The sequence below is a fragment of the Manduca sexta genome, chromosome 10 (assembly GCF_014839805.1).
Source record: "Manduca sexta isolate Smith_Timp_Sample1 chromosome 10, JHU_Msex_v1.0, whole genome shotgun sequence".
In the NCBI taxonomy this organism is placed as follows: Eukaryota; Metazoa; Arthropoda; class Insecta; order Lepidoptera; family Sphingidae; genus Manduca; species Manduca sexta.
The window spans coordinates 12,376,453-12,404,443 of record NC_051124.1 but is presented as its reverse complement, the minus strand read 5'-3'; the positions used below and the strand labels follow the sequence as shown (position 1 = coordinate 12,404,443).

The 27,991-nt window shown below is 34.9% G+C and overlaps 1 protein-coding gene across 4 annotated transcripts in view; it reads right to left on the bottom strand.

The window, feature by feature from the left end:
- Positions 1-26,977, bottom strand: part of LOC115452261 (Ig-like and fibronectin type-III domain-containing protein 1) — a 171,467-nt gene extending 144,490 nt beyond the window's left edge. For 2 of the 4 annotated variants that reach the window (XM_037437330.1, XM_037437331.1), the window contains exon 1: positions 26,803-26,971. The gene's annotated coding sequence lies outside the window, so the exon portion shown is untranslated. Of the gene's footprint in view, positions 1-26,802 lie in introns of all 4 variants that reach the window. The other 2 variants (XM_037437328.1, XM_037437327.1) reach the window with 2 other exon arrangements.
- Positions 26,978-27,991: the final 1,014 nt, after the last annotated feature.

Below are 27,991 nucleotides of genomic sequence, written 5' to 3'. Positions count from 1 at the left end.
ATATATGCAAACGCTTAACATGTATTTGAGTAAAGGTCATTCGTTTCACACGATGTAATGATTTTATTAAGTTTTAAGGATAGATTTTATAAGCAACTTGATTTTGTACTTTTTATAAAACATAAATCTTTTACTTCGTCGATCTTCTCTTTGTGATTATTTTTTCTTCAATGTTTTTATACAAAACTTTAAAACAAGTCATTGACATTCAGAATCCGTTGACACGAACTAGTTTACGATCTGAATCTATGATTTTGTATCAATCTTTTATGCCTTCCGGTCGTTACATCGTTCTATGAAAATATATTTTATGGGTGACGAATATATTTTCTAGAAGAGGTAACTAAATAAATTAAATCGTCCAAACTTATTTTGAGATGTAGGAGGCAACGAACCCGTATTGTAGAAGTTATTATCTTATACATTTTGACCTTAAGGATTCCAATTTTTGCTGCGTAGAATATTTAGTTCTTGACGTTGTGGCTTCAATGTGGTGTCCGTTGTATAGACATTGTCCTCTTATTGTAGATCATTGCATCCATGATATTGCATACGTTTAATGGCAATAGAGATCAATTATAATAAGGCAACTCGCTTGTTTTATTGCTTTGAATGACGAGATGAGCTTGCCGTTCGCCTGATGGTAAGCTATACCATATACATACCGACCTTCCATAAACAGTTGAAACACCATCCAACACCTTGAATTACAATATATTGTTTGGTATTCCACTGCGCTTGCCATCCTGAGACATGAGATGTTAAGTCTCATTCCGCCTTATTACAAAACGAAGTCTAAACATAGTACCGGGTTTAGTACCAGGTTTAAACTATGGACTAAGAAAAATGGTATTACAAAACCGAGTTTATCGCTAGTCCGAGTATTATCTGTGGTACTAAAGATAAACCGCCGTGACCCCTAGTTTAACTCCAGTACTAACCTCGAAACATCAAATTTCAAAGTTGATAATTGTGTTTAGAGAACCAAATATAAACTAAAATAGAAAAAATGGAAATAAATTTGATTGATTTAATGGATTTAGAAGATTTAAAAATGTTAGGAACAAATCTGCTGTTCAATAGACCCCGTAGTTTTCGTTAGTTAGTGAGTCGTTTAGTCTTACAAATATAGGCACATTTTACATAAGTCATGGTAACTAAATATTCATTACAAAAACAGCAAAATTTACTCACTTATTTGTTATTTTTTTTCCTTCTTTCCATCTTAACATATTGGTACTCGTCTTGGTTGATTTATTATCTAATATGTAAACCGACTCGGAAATAAGTTAACGTAGTATTTTTTGGATTAAGAAGGAAATTTGTATTAATTGAATTACATTTTAATTTATTACACTGCTCATAACCAAGATGATTGCTTTTAACTAACCTTTTCTTCAAAAGTCCAATATTCGCCTCGTTTGTTTTGATTTATTGCTCCATTTTTAATTGGTATAACTAAAATATACGTAACGTACGTGATTCCACAACAAAAACAATTACACTTGTGATGCTGTGCCGTACCTTAATTGTTATAAAAGAACAACGTTCCTTTATGTTACTTGAAGTGCTATTAATCAAAATCATAAATAAACCGAAATGTAAACATTTTGATAATGTTCAAATATGCGCGCCGCACACTTCATTCCATTGTACGCTAGCTTAACAAGTCAACAGTGAATTAAAACAAAACCACGACATTTTAAATTATTCAGCTTTAAGATTATATTTAAATAGCAAAATAGTATATATTTAGCATTATCTTCATTATCTAAATCACATTTTATTAGACATTTTGCCCTTCGTTTTATACATACTTGTGTTAAAAGGAACGGTGCGTCAAACGCCGAGTGAATGAATCAATGGATTACGGTAATTTTTTGCTTATATTCTGTGGATACTAATTAAATCAGGGACTATCTTCGGTACTAGTTAATCCTCGGTAGGTCTTGGATTTGTAATAAGAATGAATTTTAGTCCGAGTACTAACTTTAATACCGTAACAAACCTAGACTTTTTAGTCTTGGTTTAAACCCAGTACTAACCTATCTTTTTGTAATAAGGCGGATTATGTCCAGTAGTTACACTTGCTACAATATCCTTCAAACTGGAACACAACAATACGCACTGCTACTTGGCGGCAGTATTAAACATTGCGGTGGTATCCACCCAGGCGGACTCTGACATATGAGAGACTTACCAGTGAATCAATTATCGCTTAATAATCGCTTAATCAATTACCGGAAAAAGGTACTCAAAAACGATCACGTTACGGATTAAAGTTACTTGAACTCGACAATATTAAAGTACCACGTCTTTCAATCGTGTATATAAATAAATTGAGATCGAGAAATTTGATGACAATATAGAGGTCTTTGAACTCTGACACAACGCAACGCAACCACGCGATCTATTCAACAGCAATCATTATATTTTAGCTAATTTACATAAAACCGTAATGTAGTATTAATCTAAACCTTCCTCAATAATTACACTATCATTTAGTAAAAACCGTACAAAAATCCGTTCAGTAGATTTTGAGAAAATCAATCACATACAGACAGCTTTTGGGGACTTTGTTTTATAATATCTATAGACTAGCGACCCGCCCCGGCTTCGCACGGGTGCAATGCTGATTCTAAATATACTACAGAAAAACTGTGAACGTTGTATATAAAACATAGCGGCCCGCTCTGGCTTCGCACGGGTATAACATAACAAAATAACAGTATTTCTCCACTATTTAATGGATGTTATTATACATATAAACCTTCCTCTTGAATCACTCTATCTATTAAAAAAAAACCGCATCAAAATCCGTTTCGTAGTTTTAAAGATTTAAGCATACAAAGGGACATAGGGACAGAGAAAGAGACTTTGTTTTATACTATGTAGTGACAGCATTTTTTTTAAATATTCATTTTATAAGTAAAACCACAGATATAACAAGTCAAAGCCAATCAAGACACAGCCGTGTCCCCACGCTCGCAAGTGGCCCAATTCATGTGCCCCGAACGGAAGCGCCCATTAATGGACGTCTCGGGCTGACGTGGCCGCTGTCCTTGCGCCATCGAATTTAAAATACTGCCCTTGTAGTGTAATAGAAGTCTTGTTTTAGGATTTATGGTAAAATAGGTTTTACTCGAGCGTGAAGAATGGCTACCAAAATAAAATAACTTCACAATACTTTTGTACAAAACCGTTTTAACAGAATAGCTGGCACGCACTATTTAAACACAGTTTTATATGATATACCTGTGCTCGCGGCTTTGTCCGTGTGAAAATCAGTGTGTCACAAAGTTTTTCCCGTGTAAGTCCCGACCCACGAGATTTGGGGTCACGCCACCTGTTTGTTACTTCTAACAAACATACAAACATTTTCACAAACTTTCGCATTTATAACATTAAAAAGAAATAAAGGAAATAATTTATGATTACAGTTCATCACTTAAATAAACACTAATAATTCCAAAGTATTTTTAACACTATATAAAATGACTAAAGTATCCTTCTAACAACGAAATATTTCCAAAATCCATTTAGCTACCTAAACAGACTACAATATAGATTATATATAACAAAGAATATTGGTGCTCATGCGAGCTATAACTGCAAGGAACGGCGGGTCCCAGGTGCTCTCAACGCCCGATACAACGCGCCGTTACACAGCACTTAATTGTTTTTCTCTATTATCTAAGAGACTCATCTTAGTTGGCAACTTGCAAGTTGTATGTCGGGCTTGGTTTAATTGATAACATTTAATTATATATTATGCTAGTTTGTTGCAAAAATGTGAAGAAATCGACCGATTCAGAAAATACATGGTATAGCACATTAATATTTGAAACAAAAGTGTTATCTTTATTCATTCTAAATTATATATAGTATGTTCTAGTATTTTTAGAATGTTAATTTTTTTATTTAAATACTGGAAAGATACTTTAATTTTATAATTAGATTTAATTAAAAAAAGAGGTTCTCTTGTAATAGTAATAGGTTACACTATTCTTGTTAAGCGACTCGAATATAAATTATATGTTTTACATTCAAATTCTATTTACTAAACGAAACCAAGATCAGATACACACCAAATAAAGTGTTATTTCTGAAATAAATTTTATTTACAAAATGAAGATTCCCTAAAACAATAAATCAACCGCCCCGCTCATGACAAAGTGTAATCTGCGACAGGTTAAATAGAGGCGAATTTGGCATTAAAACGTATTTTCTTGTAATAACCATGATCCCGGCTTATTGGATTAAGGCGCTTGCCTGCGGACCCTTGATTTATATTCAATACAATTTAAATATACGGGCCCTAGACGTCTTCAATTTATTTAAAGTAAGTTGTGCCTTAGTACTACGAAATTTACTGTTTATTTTCATTGGTAGATCTCTTGTATGCGAAAGGCCGTCTGGGTATATAACTACACTGTGTCTATTTCTTCAACCAAGCATTATATGACTTGCATTTTTTATTGTAATTGTATAACAAAAGAACAAGCCGTTCGGCTAATAGTAAGCGACAAGACCGCCCGTAAACAGTAGCAATACCGTACAGAACTTTAAACTACATAGTACTGCCTCCTTCCACCACGCTCGTCATCCTGCTCCATAATATAAGTCTCATAATGGCCAGTAATTATGCTGGCTATAATGTCCTTCAAACTGGAACACAATAGTGGATGCACACCTCTGCTTAGCGATGAATATAGAACAACTAATTATATTGCATTAGATTTGAACCATAGCCAATAGCCGTGTTAATGACTCATCAACTCGCCCATAGATAAATGTTATGTCATTATTTATTATTATTGAATTAACCATGACAATGCCAACATTGTCCCTCAACCCCAAGGTAATAACAATGTTGGGTAAATTTCATTATTTCAATACTCTATGCATGGGACATTTTTAGGGTATATATTTGATAATCTATACTATTTATTTACTTAGAATGCTACGGTGGCGTGGTTGGAATGTATTTTCAATACGACTATCGCGCTAAGGTCTCAGGATAAAAGACAGGGTCGAATGATATTGGATTTTTCTGATCATTAACAGCTTGAAGTTAGTAATTTGTAATGGCAATCATAACACAAAATTTATAAAGCAAAAAATGGGCACATTAGTTGCGCCTCTGCCTACCCCCTTAAAATACTAAATAAACGTTTTAATTTAATCACTTTGTGCCATATTTTTAAAATAAATTTTCTTAATTATTACTTATGTTTACGCGAATGTTAGACATTGAAATTAAACTAATTTTCGGATTCTATCGATTCTGTCCCCCCGTGACTATGAAGGCTGCAAAGTCTTCGAAACGTCGGGAGAAATAAAAAAAAAACTAAAACCGTGATAAATTTTTTTGCTCTATATTTTTTCAGTTTATAGACTATACAAGACTTTGATATCTCTCCTCTCCGTCAAGAAGACCTCAGTAACAAAACCTGTAATCGATCATACAGCTCACAATGCCTTGATAACGTTTGAGATATGACCGGCCTATCCGGAGAATTAAACTGGATTGCCCTCATTGTGTAATGAACCGGTTTTTCGCATGTTTTTGGCATTCCATCTATGTTAAGTGAGATTATGATTAGAAGAAAACTTTGAGACTACCGCTAGTAATTATTGCGGCAAGTTGACATCTGCAATTTTTAAGGCTTGCAGAACTTACGGCTTGTAGCAATTCTATAAAATTATTGACGCTGCTGTAAACGTATCAGGAAATCATGCGCAATATATTGCTTCGAGCATTTGCTAGGCTAAACCTAGCTTTAGAAAACGTCTATGAGTAGGTTCTGTTTTTAATTATTTTTGTAGGGTAGGTAAATAATGATAAACCTTACAAATAATCTGTGATTAACTTTCATAGTATTACTGTACAACAGGAGTGCTGAGGTCTCAAGTTCGATCGTCGGGTCGGGCAGTGATATTAGGTTCTTCTCAGTATCAGCCTGGAGTATAGAATTTGTTCTTGACATGGAACGGAATACACATAGCCGAAAGTGGGTGCTGCCTACTCTTTCTGGAATAAAAGGCATGAGTTTTTGTATGTAACTCGTTATCTCTGTAATTTGACATACGGAAGGATGTTATAGAAAAGTAATTATTTAGGCAATGGTTACTAACGTTTAGTGTTAGTGAAAGTGACTTCACACTGCTGCTTGCCGCTAAAAAAAGATGTTGAGGTGGTACCTGCTCAGGCGGACAATTACATACGAGAAACCTGCCACCACAAATTTGTGTATTTTTTAAAAACTACTGCATAAATATAGGCTCTTTCACAACTATTTTTATGCCAGTTTTCAAGAGAACCCTGGGCGCATAGACCCGTTACGATCATTTCGCTCTACATTTTCTCTCAGTCATGTAATTGAGATCTAATGCAGTTGCCATTGGATTGTGGCCTTTACCTCATTAAGGAAAGAAACGAAAAGTTTTTTCTTCCAACGAACTTCGTGTCGGTTGAATGGAATCAAAACAACTAGCTCAAGGCTCTTGGCACTGGAAGTATATAAATTTAAAAAAAAAGTTTAATATTGATTGATATTAATTATCTTAAATGATGTGAGTATAACCACTCGATTTATAAAGTCACGCCTTTATTCCTGAAGGAGTAAGCAGAGGTAGGGTAGGGTGTCAAATATGATCCGTCTTACAATAATAGTAGATAATCTATCGTAGTATCGGTCACAAATTTTAGTCTCCGGGTTGATAGTAATATAAATACCTATCACTGCCCTGAACCGTGGTCCTCACAGCAAACTCACAATTGCTCCTCAACAATAACTTCATCCAAAAATTTGAGTGATGTAATACTGGGTGATGCTACAGCACACGTATCACACTTAGACATAAATGTTTTCTCTCATAATAGCCATTAAATATACTGAAGTTAATCAAATTCGAACACAACTTCGTTCACACAATGCTAGTTCGATAGAAAAAGACATTTTGTTGGTAAAGCCACCCGGACGGCGTCACGTACACGAGACATAATATACAATCTAGTCTAAAAACAGCAATCACTTACATTTTTACCGAACTAAAATCTGTAAAACGAATTCGACAAAGCTAGATCACAAAGAGAACTAATCTCTCAGATCGGCATTCGGCAAATGGATTAAAGACTCCAAATTACACGTCAAATAAAAAACGTATGACCGTTGGACGGAACAGTCACACGTACTAAAAGCAATTTGGCGCCAAATTACAAAAAGGATACGAATGTTCTAGAGATCTAGGATAGAATGGAAGCCGCCTATAAATCAAGCCTAAAGACTGGAGAGGACACAAATCCTCTCGAGGACAAATTAAAATGAATACGGTTTTTGCTTCGGCGTTTGGTTTTGGCGCGATTCAGGGAATTTGGCGGGAAGATTTTTTATTATTTATACTACAGATCGGCAATTGAACAGATGAATCGGCTGATAGATGATATTCACTGCTATTGAACATAGAATTTGAAAGTCATGAAGCTGAGAAGAAAGGAATAAGGTTAATGTAAACGTGGGACGTTATTTGGGCTTCTGATTAGATATCTATGGTGATCCATAGTCACACAAATACTTCAATTAAACTACAAAACAATTAAAGCTTTAGTTATTAAAGGCGAAACTAGATCCTTTCTATAGGCTAACATGTCTACAGCCTGATTTTACTATAATAATAAGCATTACCATATAGGGTGATAAAAAGGACAATCGCCCAATGCCTCGCGTTTGCAATAAGTACAAAGAAAATCATGACCTTCCTTTGGTAATCGGGTAAAAAGGCCTTCTGCCTAGACCCTCGCATAAGTTAAAGTCATTACTGCTTTCACTTCAAGTTTATAACACCACAAAATAAATATTCCCGCTGTTTCTCGCAACTCAGACCGCTACAGGAGAATTGTCGGTCTCCCGGTGGCAGGATTTCCTTTAACAATACTATGTGGCGAAATGAAAAATGTACGTCCACTCTTAACAAGAAACTCTTATGATACGTTTCAAACAAATTCATAAATCACAGCGGACAGTTCTTCAGAAAGTTCCTTTGTTTGGAAACAGATTAAATTATATGTTTTGCGACTATTTTCGTAAATATTTTTTGTATAATAGTCGATTCTTGTTTACAAGTAAGCTATAATTTTATATTAAAGATGTAATATGAGATATTATACAAGTTCTCTATGTAATAAATAACGCCTAGAATTCATATAATATTATATTTTATCTTAATTAAGATACATTAGTCTTGTATCTTGGATATCAACAAATTTGCTAGAGCTTATTCTACAACTTTAAGATATGATTTTTTGTTTATTCTTACTATATTATCAATGTTACTTCTTGAATACGAATGTTTGGATGATTGGTCGTAAATTATAATTACCTTTACTTTCGCAACTAATTATTTTATAAAAGCGACTGATTTTATTGCTTACATTCTCCTATAAGAAAAACTCAAAATATCAAAGCAAATCAGTCCTCATTACCAAGCTCTCGTCTCATCAATAAAGGAATGGTATATCGTCACGTAAATATGCACAATCACGCGTCCCACCGGGCTGAACAAGGCTAATATAGTCGCGTGCGACTTATTAATTAAACACGACCGTCTGTCGTAACACTGCTCCATTTCTATGTGTGGAAATGTTAGATAGACGCTGCACTTCATGCTATATGCTATTGATATAAAAATAAAATTAAAAGAATTTATAACAATTTAAAGACGAGACTCAATCGTTGACCTAATGATGTATGGTACTGTACCTGGTGGTATCATTTAAATGTTGTCCCGTTGTAGGCAGGTACATATATAATCATACATCAATATATGAACAGCAACATTATTCAGACACATTAATTTGGAAGGCAATTGGTAAGAAAGATAAATATTTTATTAGTCACGAACACAACCTACATTCAGAAGTATAGAAAAAAAAAATAAACGACATATTAAAACTATAAACCATAATAACTAATGGCCTACTTAACGATGTCTGGGCTATGCCTGAACAATACATGGCATTATCCTTGGCGTGTCCAATTGTCTAGGAAATCCTTAAAACAGAACAGCGTTCTCACACTACTACACGACTATAGAGATAGCCTATTTGGGAGTGGAACGGAGTGCCGAGACGAATTTCCTCATGTTCAAAACCCAAAGGCACATACCTCTGACTTTTCTAAAGTTATGTGATTATACTTTGTGAATTATTGCTTGCTTTAACGGTGAAGGAAAACATCGTGAGGAAACATGCATACCTAAGAAGTTCTCTAAGAATTTAGAGGGTATATGGAGTCTTCCAATCCGCACTAGGCCAGCGTAGTGGACTACGTCCTAATCCTCCCTCTCGACAGTAGAGGAGGCCCGTGCTCAGCAGTGAGACAGTATATAATACAGGGCTGATATTATTACATAACTATATAGACGAAACAGTAGAATCTATTAATCGCACACTAGAGACCATCTTAAATTATACGCATAAGTACAGGTTGCCTTTTAATACGCAGTTAAACCTTAAAGAAGCCATTATGATATAATACATAATAACGATAACAGGTTACAAACAGATGCTCAAGATAATTACGTTGTTTATAATTTGAATACTTGTAAGCAGTTTGCATTGGCCCTAAAGAGACCTTAAACCGATTAGCATGCGGTGGCAAATACATGGGTCACATTGAAGACTGAATTATTAATGAGAAATCCGGAGCATCAGCGTATTTAATTTTCAACTGCTTTTAAGATATGTTATCTTTAATGGAAAGGCTGGCTTCTGATCAATTGCGTGGCTTCCTCAAGTACTTAGTAAATAGCATTAAAGGATATGCTGTTAGCAAGATATATGGGGAATATTTGGGACCTCACTCCACTCTAGCTGTAGTAGAATCACTTTGCCATATGAAAGGATAATTCCCTAGAAGAATTTATTAATAAATTCCAGAAATTAGCTCGTTAAAGCTTCAAACACAAAATACTTAACATCTCATGTCTTACGATAGCCAGCGCTGTGGAATAACAAACAATACTTTGTAATTTAGAGTGTTGGATAATGTTTCTACTGCTACTTCTATGGGCGGCCGTATCGCCCATCAAGCGAACGACAAGCTCGTTTTGTCATTCTAGGAGATAAAAAAAATATTTCTGTAATATCAGTTATAAACCATTCATAAGGTGAATGAGTAGCTAACGTTAGTCGTGGCAATACTGACCTACATTCAAAATAACAGATATCGTGTATATATTCTACAAAACCGAAAAGTAAATTTGCACGGAGATGAGAAAACCCCAAACGAACGCAACAGAAATACAAGTTGATGTATAAAATGTTTCTATTTGGATCGACTCGCTCCAAGCTTTAGATAGAACTGAGTACGCATCTAAAATATTTTTGAAGTACTGACAAAATTGTTTTAGATGTAAATCAGGGTCGGGAATTTGTTACATTTGTTAATGACTAAACGATCGTTACAAAAAGAACGGATTAGAGCATTAACATAAGATATTGTGATAAATCAATAATATTACTTTTTTATTTAGATATCAGGCCTCTCAATTCAATTATCCGATCTATATTGATTGCCAATCTTTGGCATATTATAGCTTGCACTGGAACAGCTCAATGAAAGGATATCGATTGTTATCGTGCAATATTTTACGAAACGAAGTTTACGCGACCGTGTGCGCTTAGCGTTCGCAACCCAGTAATTACTTCAACCTTGCGAGCATCTTTTGTCGGTCGGCTAATACCCATAATCTTTATTTTGCGACATAAAAAATTGGATTTCGTTTTCGTCTGATGTTGGCTAAATTGGATGAATGGACAAAAAGGAGAGACTTTTTTTCTGTTTATTTTCGTTAAGATTTCCTTGTTAAGGAAGTATGGAGTGGTTTCGAGTGTTTGTACTCGTAAATGTATTTCTTAAAGGAGTCTTGGCTTGACATATAAATAAAAAGGAAAGCAATTAGATGGAATAGAGTTTTATGTAACTTTTTTATAACCTATGCTATATGTTTTATGGTCTATTATCCTATGAATGGTCTCATTAATCTAGCTGCAGCGTAGTAAGACATGGAACCAGAGATTATGGAAACAATTTCCAAGCAGAACGAATAAACTTTACAATATATTGGTGAATAATATTTATTGACCCTGTCGATACTAAACATAATGATCCAGAATGACTAGAGCAGTGCAGTTTCGATTAAGTCAAGGGTCAGGATGATGTTACTAGCCGTAAATAGAGGTATATGATTAATACAACTACGAAATTAGTTTCTTTATTTGTGACCGATATGGCGATAGACTTGCTCCTTATCACATCATGGCATGAAACATATATGTTGAAAAGTGGTTACACCACTGCCTATCCCTTACGGCATAAAGGCATGATGTGTGTTTCTTTTATTTGATAATACACTCTGCTCATCAGAGGGTAAGCTTCAGCACTCATGCCATACATGTATAAAGTGCATAAGCCATTATAATTAAAAACTCAGTTTCGTCGCTCAAAGCAAAGGGTGGTATAATTACATTCCGCGAGATGTCGCTATAATAAATCTCTCGTCGAGACCCGAAATTGCATATTCGTTTTTTCTACGACCTTCCTAGACCGTTTTGCAAAAATGTACAGTAATTTAAAGTAAAGTACGAGAATAATATATTATATACTTTAATAGCATCGCGTCTAATTCCTTCTTAAGGGGTAGACGGAATTATTATCTCATTCACATTTTGCTAGTGGTAGGTGTCTCATATGTGAGAATCCGCTTGGGTAGGTACCACCGCAATATCTGTTTCTGCCGCCAAACAATAGTGTGTAGTCACTGTTGTGTTCCGGTTTCAAAGACATTGTAGCCAGTGTAACTATTAGGTATAATAAGATTTAATATCTTATGTCTCAGGATGGCGAGCGCAGTGGAATACCAAATTACTCTGTTTTGCTCCTTTTATCTCCCTTACTCGGGTGAGTTCCAGTATCTGCCTACACTTCCATTTCTATACTATTATTTTTTACAACGTAAAGAGCACAATAATAGCATGTTACGTTCTCAGAACATTTTGCGTAAACATGGGAAAATGCTCAACAAACTGTTGCAATTTAAAGAAATATCTATGCTGTATATATTACGATTCACGTTCATGGAAACACACACATACACACTCATGCACACACAGGAAATCAAATACAATTACTGTTACGTTAACCCGAAATTTCGACGTTTGAATTGTAGAAAACTCAGTAGAAATTCTTTTTGACTTTTTAAACCTGTCACTTATAGATTTACAGTTAATGACAAAAATACTTTCGTAGCGTAGTTGTGTTGCTGGGCAGTACAGTCACCGCGCTAAGGTCCCGGGTTCGAACCTGGGTCAAACAAAGTAACATTCGGTTTTTATGCTTAATATCAATCCGGAGACTAGAATTTGTGCCTGATGGGCGATAGGGTCGCACCTTATTAGAAAATCCATATGAAACTAGTTCACTAGAGATATTAGCCCGCAGCATTAAAATTTTGAACACGCGTCGAATATCCCGGGTCTGTTCTTATAGTTTTTAGACCTCTGATAACCATCTGCCGTAAATTATATATTGAAGTTAACCACAAGTACTGGAGACAGTGAAGTTTTGTTACAAACATTCTTAACTTAAAGTATAAGCATTGTGTGTTGTTCACACACATGGAGAAAAGTGAGTGTGCTGGTTACTCATCTGCCTACCTCTTCAGAATAATGATATGTGTTTATGCAGAAATTAACTCTATATAAACAATAAAATCTATAGAAGACACTAGACAGAGGCATTACCCCAGTTATGCCGGTCAATTCAATGTCTACAACACAGATGTACCATTACAAAACATTGAATGAATCCCTCCTAGCCGAATTTCGACCACGGCGGCCAATCTCAACGGAGTTCAGCCAGGTACGCTGGATATATTATAGTGCACAAGTGTGTGCACAGTACACAGGTGCACTCTCTGTTCCTTCACTCTCATATTGTGATCCGTTCGGTGAGACGGCAATCCGACATGACCGGAGAGAGATCAAGCGCAGAACCAACGGCTTTACGTGCTTTCCGAGGCACGGGGATATCACACCACCAACTTCCTGACTCCGAGCTGCAACTGAGTAATTTTTAAGATGGAAAAACCCAGTCACAATTATTTTGGCCCGACCCGGGATTCGAACCCAGGACCTCAGCGCGGTAGTCGTACTTGTAGCGTGTACAGTTACAACTACGCTACCGAGGCAGTCACAAAACATTAACCAACTAATTACAGGCTAGTTTTAATCCCGACATAACACTAACAATGTACCCAAACCGCGTACGTAATGCTAATGGATGTTTGTTGGCAGTAAATCTTTTATACTTGTGGATTGTATTTACTAGCTTTTACAACGGGGAATGCATTCGCCTTTCCGTTTGTAGTATTTTTATTCTGTATCAATTAACACACAACATCACGCCTTTTTTTCCGAAGGGGTATGCAGAGGCGCAACAATGACACCCACTTTTCGCCAAGTATGTTCTGTCCCATGATGTGATAGGGGACGAGCCTATCGCCATATCGGACACAAATTTCAGACTCCAGGCTGATACTAAGCAGATAATCCCAAATATCACTTTTCCCGACCCGGAATTCGAACCCAGGACCTCAGAGCGCTGTCGTACCGTACCGTAGGTACAACTACGCCACCGAGGCAGTCTGTATCAATTATGCCTAGCTCTAGTAGTATTTTAGTCGAGTAACAAGTGATTAGTAACTATACGATTCTGTATTAATCTACGGACAAATTTTCAGCTAAAATAAACACATAAACACTTTTTTTTTACGTGACCTTACGGTTGTTAGCCTGGCATAGGCCGACTTATACAAACACAACGGAATTTTGGGTGAGCACTTTAGACGCTCACAACCCTTGGAAATTAAGTGACTGCGGGCAACCCACTACCGGGTTAGAACCTCGGCCCAGGACGGTCACTGGGAGAGGATGAGATATCAACAATTTTATCCTAAACACTAACATAGTCTGAAATAAGGTTTAGAAAGAGGTTTTTACTGCTTGATGCGGTAATCAGATTCAGGATTTCACAATTTATATACTAAGTATTGCCAGACCAATGAATCCTAGGAGATTGTATAAAGTAATAAAGAGATATATAACTTAATTTTAATATTTTTCAATGTTCATTTCGGAAAAACGCAATCACGCCAACCAAAAAAAAAAACAAAGATTAAACTTAGTATTAAAATTAGTCTTTGAAAAAATAGCCCCTAATATTCTTCTGTTTATAACTCTGTGTAAAGGCTATTATTCATCTGAGTCCGACGGTAGTACGTTAATTAAAAGGATACTTTATTTTTAATTACTAATTTGGCTTTTAACGGGCCCTCCAGAGCGACGTTAATTTCTTTTGAATTTATTTAAAACGAATGGCAAAGGAAATTATAGCTCATAAGCATGTTGTTCAAACACAAATACAAAAGAGGTTGATTACGATTCCTTTTTTGAAATCAGTTTAAATAACGAACAACTTAAAACTTGTAAGTCGGAAATAAAATATATGAGAAATTCCTCATGGAAATAAGGTATTTTAACTAAAGTTCTGTTCGCGGCGGACATCTGCCAAGTATGTACCAAGCGTTTACGAAACATGTTGGACTAAATCCTTACTAATATTGTTAATGGAAAAGTAACTCTGCCTGTTACGGTTTTATGTCACCGAGTGAATCAATTTTGATTAAAGAAATTATAACGCTAGCGTGAAGTAATAGTTCGATAAAATTTGCTACGAAGTACCTAAGCTTAGAAAATATATTTTCTTAGTGTAAATAACAGGACAAATCTAAATCTAAAATAATTTATATCCACTGGATAGTACTGCCTCGGCAGTGTAGTTGTAATGCGTACCCGGTACGATTTCGATTTCCGCGCTAGGTCCTGGGTTCAAATCCCGAGTCAGGCCAAAAAAAACTGTGACTGGGTTTGCCATCTTAAAAATTACTCAGTTATAGCTTGGGTCCAGGAAGTTGGCGCTGTGATACTACCGCGGATTGGAAAGCGCGGAAAGCAGTTGGTCCTGCGTGTGATCTCTGTTTGGTCATGTCGGCTTGCCGTCTCACTGAACTATGAGAGTGAAGGAACAGAGAGTGCACCTATGTATTGAGCACACACTTGTGCACTATAATATTGCATGCGTTCCTGGCTAATCTCCGTTAAGATTGGCAGTCGTGGCCGAAATTCAGCTAAGAGAGATTCATTCATCCACTGAATACCCTTTGTTGGGATCTCTCGGAAAATCATATTAATATCGGAAGTCTATTATACTCACCCTTCCAAATAATACCGAAGCTGGCTATTGTTTGAAACTTCCTAATAGATTCATGCTTCCTTCAAACTACAACTGTTGCTTGCCTCCTTTGGTCAAGTAAACAGTCCAGTAACAAAAGCTAGGTATATATTCAAACTCCTCCTTATCTTTCTATTTGATTAATTTCGTTGCGGGATGAAGGCAAATCAGTGTTCCCTGAGACTCGCCGAGCTTCACTGCTCGGTGACATAAATGCCACTGGAGATCCTGGCTTACAGGAGTTGTAGTGGTGGGTGTGAGGGCGGGAAAGTGTCTTAGTCTCTAACAAAAGATATGTATTACTTGATAATTAACAGTTATGGTAATTGGAATATGGTTTGACTTATGGGCTACTGTATGTCTGGCATGGGGCCAAACATCTTGAGGAAATACGCGTTATTGGAATAATAATTTACAATGCATCATTAGAACAAAGGACGTTAGTAGAAAGTTTATTACTTTTGTATAGAGTTTAGAAAGTATGACAACTTTATGTACATTTGATATCGCTAACAATTCATATTAAAACTCTATCGAAGTATAATTTCAACATAAAATTGAGTTATATCTTATAAACTTTACACTATTGCCTTTTTATTACACAATTAGTTTACTTTTAGTACTAAACATATAAATGATATAAGTTTTAGTAGTTTCTGCGTAAAACGAAAATTTTATTACTATGAAGAAAATAAAATCTAATAAATTGTGTGGAAATTCTTGCCTTCAAGTAACTAGCTCAAGCGATAGACCAATGTAAACACTGTAATATTTGAACAAACGAACCCTTTACCTGAACAAGAGAACATTTAGTGTGGCGAAAGGACCCGTAGCCCGAGAGTAAATATAACTCCCGCTAAGATTATAAACTTCATTGTCGTGTTCGACAACACTTTGTTGACTTCTCGCGGGATTTCCAATAATAGTATGTATTTGTCTCGTTGTTACGTTTATTGCAATGTAGACTTTGTTAATAAGCATAGTTATTTTTAGAGGTTATGTTACTGCTTGGTTTTTGAAGTAGTGAAAATTCCGTTGCAAATTGGTGATTGGAAAGGTTAGATTGCTCTCAAATCAAATCTGTAAAGCGGCTTAGCAGATAGATACCTTTAGGCTATGAAGATATTCAATAAAATCCGGCTTCGATGTTTGCGAAAAAATTACAATTCCAAATCGTGTTGCATCGGATTTGATATAGTCTATAAAAAAAATGGCGTTTCGAACAAAACTTTATAGAATTCAACTTTGTTTTGGATTCACCTTTCATGTGTGCATTTCCCACGAATTAGAGTTATATAAAAAGATTTTAATTTTTTTTTGGTACCATTTACGCATTTTTTTTTCATGGACTAGCCAATAGAAATTTTCTAAACCTGTGTTCTGCAAAATATTATGGTCATGTATAAATAAAATGTAGTACCTACTTTTAATATCGTTCCAATCTTAGTATATGTACTGCCGAAACACGTACACAAACAAAACAAGTACTTTAATGTATACTAGCTTTTGCTCGCGGCTCCGCCCGCGTTATAAAGTTTTTCAGGCTAAAGTTTTCGATTATAAAAGTAGTAGTTTCCCGGGAGCCTATGTTCTTCCCAGGGTTTCAAACTGTCTCCATACCAAATTTTATCTTAATACGTTGGGTAGTTTTTGAGTTTAAGACGTTCAGGCAAACGGATGCAGCGGGGGACTTTGTTTTATAATATATTTTTTTAGAACTTTTTAAGAGGAATAATCCCGTCATACATCAGTGTTGCATAACTTTAACCGTTTACGCAGCGCACGCAACGGAAGCTCTCAAAACTAATTAATTGTCCCCGTATTTGCAACATGTTTCATTACTGCTCCGCTCCTATTGGTCATAGCGTGATGATATAAAGCCTATAGCACCCCACAAATAAAGGGCTATCCAACACAAAACGAATTTTTCAGTTCAAAGTGGTAGTTCCTAAGATTAGCCATTACTGCTCCGCTCCTATTGGTCATAGCGTGATGATATATAACTTAGAGCACTCCACGAACAAAAGGCTATCCAACGCAAAAAGAATTTTCAGTTTGGACCGGTAGTTCCAGAAATTAGCCATTACTGCTCCGCTCCTATTGGGTATAGCGTGATGATATATAGCCTATAGCAATCCACGAATAAAGGGCTATCCAACGCAAAAAGAATTTTTCAGTTTGGACCGATAGTTCCTAAGATTAGCCATTACTGCTCCGCTCCTATTGGGTATAGCGTGATGATATATAGCCTATAGCACTCCACGAACAAAGGGCTATCCAACGCAAAAAGAATTTTTCAGTTTGGACTGGTAGTTCCTGAGATTAGCGCGTTCAAACAAACAAACAAACAAACAAACTCTTCAGCTTTATATAATAGTATAAATTTAATAATGTTAACTTTTTTAATTAGGGATGACTGAGAGTGTTATAAACGTAAGAGTAAACAAATATAATGAGAAAGCTTCGAACTGCTAAGCTATCGGGAGTAACACGTGTTATTGTGAGTCAACCATAAAAGATAGACATATGCTGTCGTGGGATATTTTTTACATAATTTTAAGGAGAACATTTCCGTCATACATGATTTCTGTGTAGCTTTAACAATTAAGGTTGCACACGCGACGGAAGCTTAAAAAATTGAGTAACTTCTCCCGTTTTCCCAACATTTCCCTGCACTGCTCCGCTCCTATTAATTGTAGCGTGATGAAAAGTATACTATAACCAGCACAGGAGTATGAAAAATAATTGTACCAAGTTTCGTTAAAAATCCGTCGAGTAGTTTTTGTTTCTATAACGGTTATACAGACAGACAGACAGACAGACAGACAGACAAAAATTTTATTAATTGCATTTTTGGCATCAGTATCGATCCCTAATCACCCCCTGATAGTTATTTTGGAAATATGTTTCATGTACAGAATTGACCTCTCTACAGATTTATTATAAGTATAGATATAGCTAGATAGATTAAAAAATTGACGAATCAGATACAGAAAAGGAGTCTGGTTGAAAGTTGGGCCGTACTGCAATTATGACATTCAAACATGCATTATTAATAAAGGGCAGCTAAAGTACGTCGATAAATCACTAAGGGACTAATAAAATCAGAAGAAAGAAAGGGCCGGGCAAGATCGTACAAAATGAAAATCTATATCTGTTAAACTCTATGTGATGCACGTAACTCAAGCCAATTTTTTTTAGATGTGAAACTAATAAAACTAGTAAAATGTAGGTAGATATTGTTACTTTGAGTTTTTAGACATCAATCCACCCTGTGACCATGGCTGCAGTCATCGAAACGTTGGGAAAAAATTAACATTTAAAAAACCGCAGCAAAATTCGAAAAAGACTTTTATTTCAATGTCTTACATTCGCGTAAACATAAGAAATCATTATATCTAAAAAAATATCGAATAACAAAGAAATGTATTGGCTCCAAATCCCTTCAACTAACAGAGAAGATATTATATTTACCCAAAAATTCTTCTCAATATAGCACTGAAAAGTGACTACAACACCTGATATCAAACACAAATTTCTATCGGACCCTTTGAATCTATACACTGCAATGCTTCCATTATTTATGTCTAGAAGCAGCAGTATTTGTGTACAGGAATTTTCTAGAGTCGGTTTTTATGCAGAGCCATTTGCAGTCTGAGGGTTGGCACGCGTCAAAAATGACAAATACCCAACAATTTTATGCAATAGTAAAAGTCAACACTTTTAGTAGTAGAAATGGCCCGTGCTCAGCAGTCGGTCATACAGGACTAGCGTTGTGAGCTTACTTAAATTAATAGTTTAATTTACAAGTAGATTACATGTTTAGTTCTGTTAGCGTAAGTCAAAGGTTCCCAAACATCTTTATCTTATAGACCACTTTCAAAATTTAGCTGATTTTTTGGTTTCACGGAGAAAGTGCATTACCACTATCGCCCAGCTATCGCGGGGGGCGTCTGAACAGTTATGTTGGGGATACCATGCTTTATGACACCTATAAATATTATCTGCCTACATCGATAGGTGAAGTCAAGCCAACATTTTATTAGTGGACCCCCGCTTACGAATTGTGAACCCCTAATTTTTAGTCATGCCAACGTAGACCCCCGTCAAGTCTCGTGTGGACCCCTGGGGGCCACATGGACCACCTTGGAATCAATGGTGTACGTGAAATATTTTTTATTTTCCGAAAATGTATGTAACTATACAATTTATATTACTTTATGAATTGCCAAGGTCAGTACAGTATCCTAGACGTCGTATGTAGGGCGTGAAACGAAATTAGCAGCTCTAAGATTATGTAACAAGACACGGGGAGGACATGTGCATGTCCGGCTTGACAGACTGACGCAGGGCTGTTACTTTTGCTTGAACGTATGGCTTCATAAGCTTATGTCATATTTATTTTCAGTATCTATGTTGTTAAGGCGCTTGTCTTGTGGCAATGTATATGGGTTATGGAAAGAAAAGTGTTGGCATCGAATCGCAGACCAAGTAACACTTTGTATTGTTTTTCAATACTATTTGATAGACTGGATCACCCATCGAGTTGTCATCTGTTAGGCGAATGAGGTAAAAAATATGTCGAAACTTTCTGCAATGTATTTGGAAAAGTTTGTTGTGCCAACCCTACAATAAAGTGGGATACGGGCGGATTGAAATATATGGTGAATACACAAACCTTTTCCAGTCTACGACAACCATATTTATCATCACATCTCATAAAATTTAAAACCACAAACACAGCAATGCAAAAACATATCCCAAAAACATAACCCCACAGTTTTAAAGGAGGGATTTACTTCTCTCTTGTTTTTATAAACAGTGTGACAACCCTGACGTAAACATTTAGGTTAATGAGTTAGATGCAGTGCTATCTTTTAACGTAAGACATGTTTTTGTTAATGTCAAGAACAATGACATGTTTGTATCTCCTCCCGTCTGGAAAAGATAGGCCTAATTGTTATTCACATTTATAGAGTGTACTGCTACGGCAATGACGTTTAAAAATATGCCTAGTATAGATAGATATATAATTCTTTATTGAACACCACATAAGTAGAAAAAACACATATACAATTAATTATAGCTAGTGAAACCAAAGGCGGTCTTATCGCTAAAAGTAATGTCTTCCAGATTACCGTAGCATGAAATCTATTATACGGGAAGTTGATGTGCGGTTATTCTAGATATATACATCTTTGATTTTATTGTCAGTAGTTTGTGAACACTTATTCAATAGCATAACCTGCATCGAGCAAGTGAAACAAGAGACACAAATATATTACAAAGTTATGGATGCTTTGCCGGCTTTAAAAATTTGGTAAGAGAAATGTTTGGGGTTACGAAAATCTGATTAACTATACGAAAAACGACAACCTACATGTTCTGCGAGACAGTGACTTCAACTCAGTCGAACTGTCATAATGCTTATATTATAATAGACAGTTAGTCTTCAGCATGACTCTACCTCTCTATCTAGTCGTTTCATGTCTTTAAAACTTTAAAGGACATTTCAGTTAGTACAATTGTAGACAGATTATCACCCCTAATATTTTAAAATAACCACTTTTAGTATCATTCAGTGCTAAACTTGATTTTATACAGTAATATTTTGAATTTATTACTAAGCAATAAACTTGAATGTTTCTTATTTTTAACCGATTCAAAGAAGAAGATTAGTCATTAGAATTACTAATAAAGCTAGATAAATATATGGACAAATGTACGAAAACAATGTTTAATTTTTATTAGACGCTGACTCCAAAATTGGTAACCAGCATTGACGTATATTCTATAGACACGAACGTCTATATTAATGATTTGTTCAACATCTGAACTAAAATGGCAACCAAAACGTCACTGTTGTAATCTATTTATTCCCTTGTACAACAAATAATTTTACTTTTTTGACTAATATTTTTTATTCACATCCAGGTTTGCACTTAGACTCGCGTTTTTATATTATGAGCGCACTCCGTACACAACCACAAGCATCAATATTGACACCATGCTAAAATCAGTTTTAATGGATGACAGTTCAATTCACTTGAACACAATGAATGTTCGGAACGCCAAATCCAGTACGTAGTACATGATTTATATCGATAGTAACCAGTATATAGGCAGTTTAATTATTTTTTGGTTTTTAGTAGTTTTTGAAGGCGGTGTAATTGTTTGTCGAAAAGTTTTTACAAATTTAGACCACTTACATCATAACGTGAAACCTAGACTCATTCTCAGTTAACTGCTCTCTAGGTAGAGATTAGTGGTACATGAACAGTCATTCCAGCTAGTTGATGGCTGCTCCCATTAGATAAGTCCCACCGTGTTCTAATACTAAAGGAGAGAATGGTTCCATTTAGAGCAGCTAACAATGGAAATGTAGCTGGAGTGCATGTGATGGTGTCTATTATCTGCTTTAGACTGGGATTAAAGATGTTTGAAAAATCGAGTCATAAATATTTAAGGATTAGTTTGTTGCGGTTGACTGCCTCGGTGGCGTAGTTGTACTGCATGCGCGGTACGGCAGCGCTCTGAGGTCCTGGGTTCGAATCCCGGGTCGAGCAAAAGTGATATTTGGGTTTTTCTGCTCAGTATCAGCCCGGAGTCTGGAATTTGTGCCCGATATGGCGATAGGCTCGCCCCCTATCACATCATGGGACGGAACTCACTTGGCGAAAAGTGGGTGCCATGGTTGCGCCTCTGTATACCCCTTCGGGGATAACATGCGTGATGTTGTTGTGTGTTAGTTTGTTGCGGTTATTCTTAAAAACAAACACATCACGCTTTTATATCACAGTGGTAAGCGGTGGAACCCTGGCACCCACTTTTCACCAAGTGAGTTTCGTCCCGTGATGTGATGTGATGCCTGTCACCGTAACAAAAATTCCAGATTACTGATACTAAGTAGAATTTATTACTTTGCCCTACTCGGGATTCGACCCCGGAACCTCGGAGAGTTACGTATACGCAATATAACTACGCCATTGAAGCACTAAAAAAGTAATATTTTAAGAAAATTTCTGCGAAAATTATGTTTATTAATTTAGAATAATTTAAGGTACCTACGATAATATTATGTAACTCTACATAACAATCGAAGGAGATATGCAGACGCAAGGATCCAGGTGAAGGCAGAACAGTATTTAGAACAGCTGTGACTAATGATTTATTTCATATACAAAATTCAAATATTAGTTCTAGAAGCATCATCTCTATAAACATAGTATTCTTCCATTTTCAATGTCATATTGTGTTATGCAAAAAGTACATGGAGAAGTAAAAACTTATTTCTCCGAGCAAGGTCGACATGAACAATCTATTTTAAGTAAGGATTCCACTTTTTGTTCAATTCGCATTGTTATTGAACAGTTTAGAGTTAAAATATGCGAACATTTTACAGCATTTTACATAATTACAAACATAAAGTTTTTGTTTCGTGAATGTTCGTGACTGATTGCATGACACAAAACACTGCGGACTTTTCTAAAGGTCAGCAAATAACTATAGTTATACAGTCTTAAATTCAAGCGTGTACCGCAAAATGAAACAAAATAGACTTCTATTAAAAGAAAATCTATATAAATAAAAATGAATCACCGAAATGTTTGTACGCGCATAACTTCGAAACGACTGCGCCAAATTGGATAAATCTTTTACGTGTTCGTTATTGTCAGGAGAAGGTTTGTATAAAAAATTATAAAAAGCTATATATAAAATATTTAAAAATCTTAGTGAGTGTGCGAATGAAACAGAAAAAAAAACACGACTGTACGAAGTTAGCCGGGTTATCAACTATAAAATAATTATTCCATTTCCAATTTGTTGAAATTGGCTGTATCCTTTGAAGACAATTCTCCCAATATCAAGTTTGAAATGCAGAATACACACGCGCTTTATGTATTAAAAAATGTCTTTGGCATAAACTAATTAATTGTCTTTATTGAATTTTGACATAGTGTGTTCTTGCATAGGGATGTTTGGTCTATGAAAAAATAATTTTGAAGTCATAGATCCCACTCCATGGACTCCAAACCTCCTTCTTAAAACATCTCAGGGCTATTAAATGATTAGTATAAATTGGCGCAATCAAATATAATTAAAAATAAAACAAATATTTAACAATCGTTTTGTTATTAGCACGATGACTGTTCTAATATTGTTTATATATATTGTTTGTAAACTAGAGCGATTAGTCCGTTTGTTCGTCGTAAACAATGGGTTTCTCTAGACCTTTTTTCAAAGGTATTTTTTATCTATGGTATTGTTAATGTCAATTGTGATAACAAAGGTCAGACAAATTGTTAAATCTATAAGATTCTTTGTTCTATCCACTGATCTGGTGCAAAGGTTGTCAAGGTTGTATAAATAAATCAAAGTCCAAGCTGCAGGAATTGATTTCTGGAAAAAAATAAAACGTCACCTAATACTTAAAGCTCAGTCAAGAAAACAAAATCATTTTGTATATGTACTAAGATTATCTGAATACTTATTATATACTTACGGAACCACTCATAGCTTCAAAACATGAGTGAATACTTATTGGAACCACTCATAGCTTCAAAACACAAATCAATAGAGATAAATATAATCATAGACAATAAATTAAAAATTAGCGGCTGCTAGACGTTTTGGGTCATAAAAAACTAATTAATAAACGTAAAAAAACTTCATAAATATTCATATTTTAAATGCTAATTCTGTTTGGAGATAGATTTCCTTTTATGCGTATATTGACCTTATAAAACGTTATACATAAAACTACGTTCCTATTTTAAAATTATGGTACTACATCCTTCACGATTATAGGTTCATCAAACTGATGACGACCAATTTAAAAAAAAAACTTTATTGACTTTAAAAAAAATGTTATACTTCGAAACATGGTCATAAATTCAAATTAGGGGATTAAAATCCTCTATAACTATTACGTTTATTAAACCGAAGGCCAGTTCTATTTATAAAAAGAATATTTAAAAAAACGTTCGAATGTTATTTCAAATTAAAAAAACATCGTAACTATTTAAAATAAATACAAATATTTGAAAATCGTGACACATATTTTCATAAAGACTCCATTTTAATTTCCTAATTGCATTAATAAACAAATGTATTGAACGTTTAGTAAATACGTCACTATTGTGAGGACGAAGATTTAAGGAAGCCTAATGTTTCAAGGTAATAAGTTTTTTACCAAAGAAAAATAACGTAACTTCAAACTATTTGTTAACGATTATCAGAAACAGAAGTTCTACAGATCGATACATAATGTATTATTGTCAAAAACAAAAAAAAAATTTTTTTTTCTCCTCAGTATCTGCCCGGAATTTGGAAGTTGTGCCCGAAATGGCGACAGTCTCGTTCCCAAAACATGGCATGAAACATACGGCGATAAGTTAGTGACGTGGTTACTTCTGCCTACTCCCTGAGACGTAAAGGCGTTATGTGACAATAAGTAAAAACATATAACAACGTATCTAAACATACTATAACATTAACAACCCGGTTTAAACTAATACAAACGCCGACTACAACATTAAGGTCATTCTAGAAAAAAACGCGATCAATGATAATAAATATGTATTATCTAACAGCCTTACATAAAAGTACCTTATGATGTAAGTCGTGAGTTGTAAATAGTTAAACTTATGCCAGACTTCGATGCCTAGGCCAAAGACCTAAAACATTTGGAAGACATTCATATTTGTCTATGAGAATCTCGTTTTGTTTAATTTTTGCTTGAAAAGTATGATTCGAAGTGTTCCCGTAGTTCCAATAATTATCAGTGCTTTGTCAGTAGACAGTATATATTTTGGCTTAGAGGGCAGTCGCAATCCGGACTCTTTCTTTTCTCCCGCATAATAGTCATCCGTATGCCAGATCCGGAGACAAACTGAGTGAGGATACTTGAGAAATGAATAAATTCGACATAGACGTTTTTTTTTTCTTTCGCACAAAAGTCATTGGGACGCAAGATCCGGAGCGGCTAAAACTGAGTGACAATACTCGAGGAATGGATGAATTCGACACAGTAAATTATATACTTAATCTTACACCAGCGTAGAAGCTATCAACAGTTAACTAGACACATACAAAATGGCGGTAACGAGAATATTTCATTTTCTTACAATTACTACGCAACTGACAGTTGTTTTAACTAAATTGCTCTATTAATCAACAGCTGATTAGTTGACAATTACTTAAACATAGTTTAGAAATTTTCTATTTATTTCTATATTTAATTATATAAGTATAATATAATTGAGTATAATACGTTGTTCATGTGCTTTGGTTTTCAAGGAAAAAAACTATTTTTTTTCCACCTGGCCATATACAACTGTTAAGATCCCTATTAGATATAGAAATTTCTATTTGTATTAATTGCAAGAACAATAATGTTTTCATTTTACTCGTTGATATTTTTCGTCCACTTATCACTTCCATGATTTTACGGAAATGTTTTGTCAGTTATCATTCGAATGTCAATTCAAATTTAAAATAAAGAATGCAAAGATTCCATTTTTAAGTTCAACAATGTTTTGCAGTTAGATATGTGTAACAACTAACAATAGGCATACCTCTTTGATGCAAGCATAAGAAAATGTCATATTGAAATACACAAAGTAATTGCGGTGTTCCCTTCATCTAGATAATAGTGTTGCACCAAAACCTTGTATAATAGGAAACTGCACCGTATGACTCAGTAGGGCCTTGAACTAAAGATATTTAATCTACATTCACATTATTTAGACTCTAAAATGTTATACACAGATTACAAATCCTTTTTATAGTGTTTCATATTCATATTTATTAGTATTCATTTGTATTTTGTATCCTGTAATTAATAAAATAAATCAATGTTCAATATTAAAAACATCGATTATATAGTCGATTTTTAAAAATTTATTTCAAAATGTCAGTTGATTCAAGATGAAAAAGAAAACATAACAATGATGTCTTACCTGTTTTGCAGCTTAGAAAAATAAAATATCAATTTATTATATTACGCGTTATTAAATACGTGTACCTATGATTTTTTACGATCATAAGCCAATGTTTTTTATGGTTATGGATGTTTATATTCTATTCCGTTGTTTTTATTTTTGCGTTGTAGAGGAAACGTCTTTTATATAAGTAGATATGTAAAATGTTTAATTTTGCCACTGAAAAATCATAGGTACTGTAAGATTTAATTCCATCGTAGATGTAAAAAGCAAAGACTACACCCAAAGAAAACGCTGTAACAACTAAGTTTAAAAATAAAATACTTAAAATATTAATTTAAAACGACAATACATCAATAATATCGACAGGCTCTCCAATCTAAAATTCCGCCTTTGTACGAAGGTAAATAATATTTCGTCCTTACTTTTACTTGAACGGTAATTCTTTGTTAACTAAGACGTTCGAATAATCGACTAACGCAACTAAAATATAAAAAAATACCAACCTCTATTATTTGAAAAATCCTGGCACACTGCACAGAAAATTTTTAAAAATAAAAAAAAACACAATTTGAATATAGAACACTCGCGGCGGTCGGCGACGCGGGTCGTGCACCAGTCGCGCCGCGCCAAGGTCTGCGTCGTTCAGCCGACAGCAGACTACTGACGGAGCGCTCAGGCTTAGCCGTTTGGCGCATCGACAACAATAGGTTTTCCGCGCAAGCTGAAAACAATTTTATTTATCATAATTCATTATTACAAAGGTAATTTAACTTGAGAGTTGAGGTAACTTGAGAAGAATACTGATTATTATAAGTTCTGAGTTTGCCAACTTCGGTAATTTATCTATAAAATGCGCTTTTAACACAACAAAGTGTTGATAAATATCCTTTTTGCAAAGTTTCATATCACAACGTTTAAAAAGTTCTTTTTGTGCACTAAAGTTGCCCTTGACTTGGGTTCCACTTTTATTCAAGCCAAGGTCCGTTCCTCCTTCAGTTAATTGCTCCAATTCTGTCTGGAGCGGCTTAAACGTTCTCTCATCAGCGCCATGACGTAGAATTCATTCAGTTTAATAACTATTACTTTGCATATGACTGCACTCAAAGCAATTTATGTACCTACATCTTATTCAGAGAAGTAATAAGGAAAATGTAAATAACTACAATTCGACTACCTCTATTATTTTTGGTGTGATTGACAGATTAAAACATAAACAATTTCAAATATGTTTTTTTTTTGTTTACGTAAATTTTTCCTTTCCTGATTTATAACTTGCCGCTAATGTATAAACATTTCACATAATTTTTCACTTCGAAATTCCATCGACCATTTTTCATCTACAAAGGTTTTAATGTATGTTGATTTGAATTCCCTTTATCTTGCGTACGTTCGATATTTAAAATTGATGAAAAAAAAACATGACTAAAGTCGTATTTTCGCAAATTCCGTAAAAATACAAAAGAAATCTTGCGCAATTTAATAGGATTAGTAGATTTTACATTAACCCAATAACATTTTTAAAATGCAATATTTAGAACTCGCACCGCCATTGATATTCTTAAGTTTTGGCGGGAATTGGGACGGTAAACTTATTGGCTTGTTTAAATTGTTTCTTAAACTAGTTTCCAGTTGCAGTTGTTCTATAAAACTGGTGCGAGTTTATGCAACGCTGCAGGTTAACTGATAGTTTCT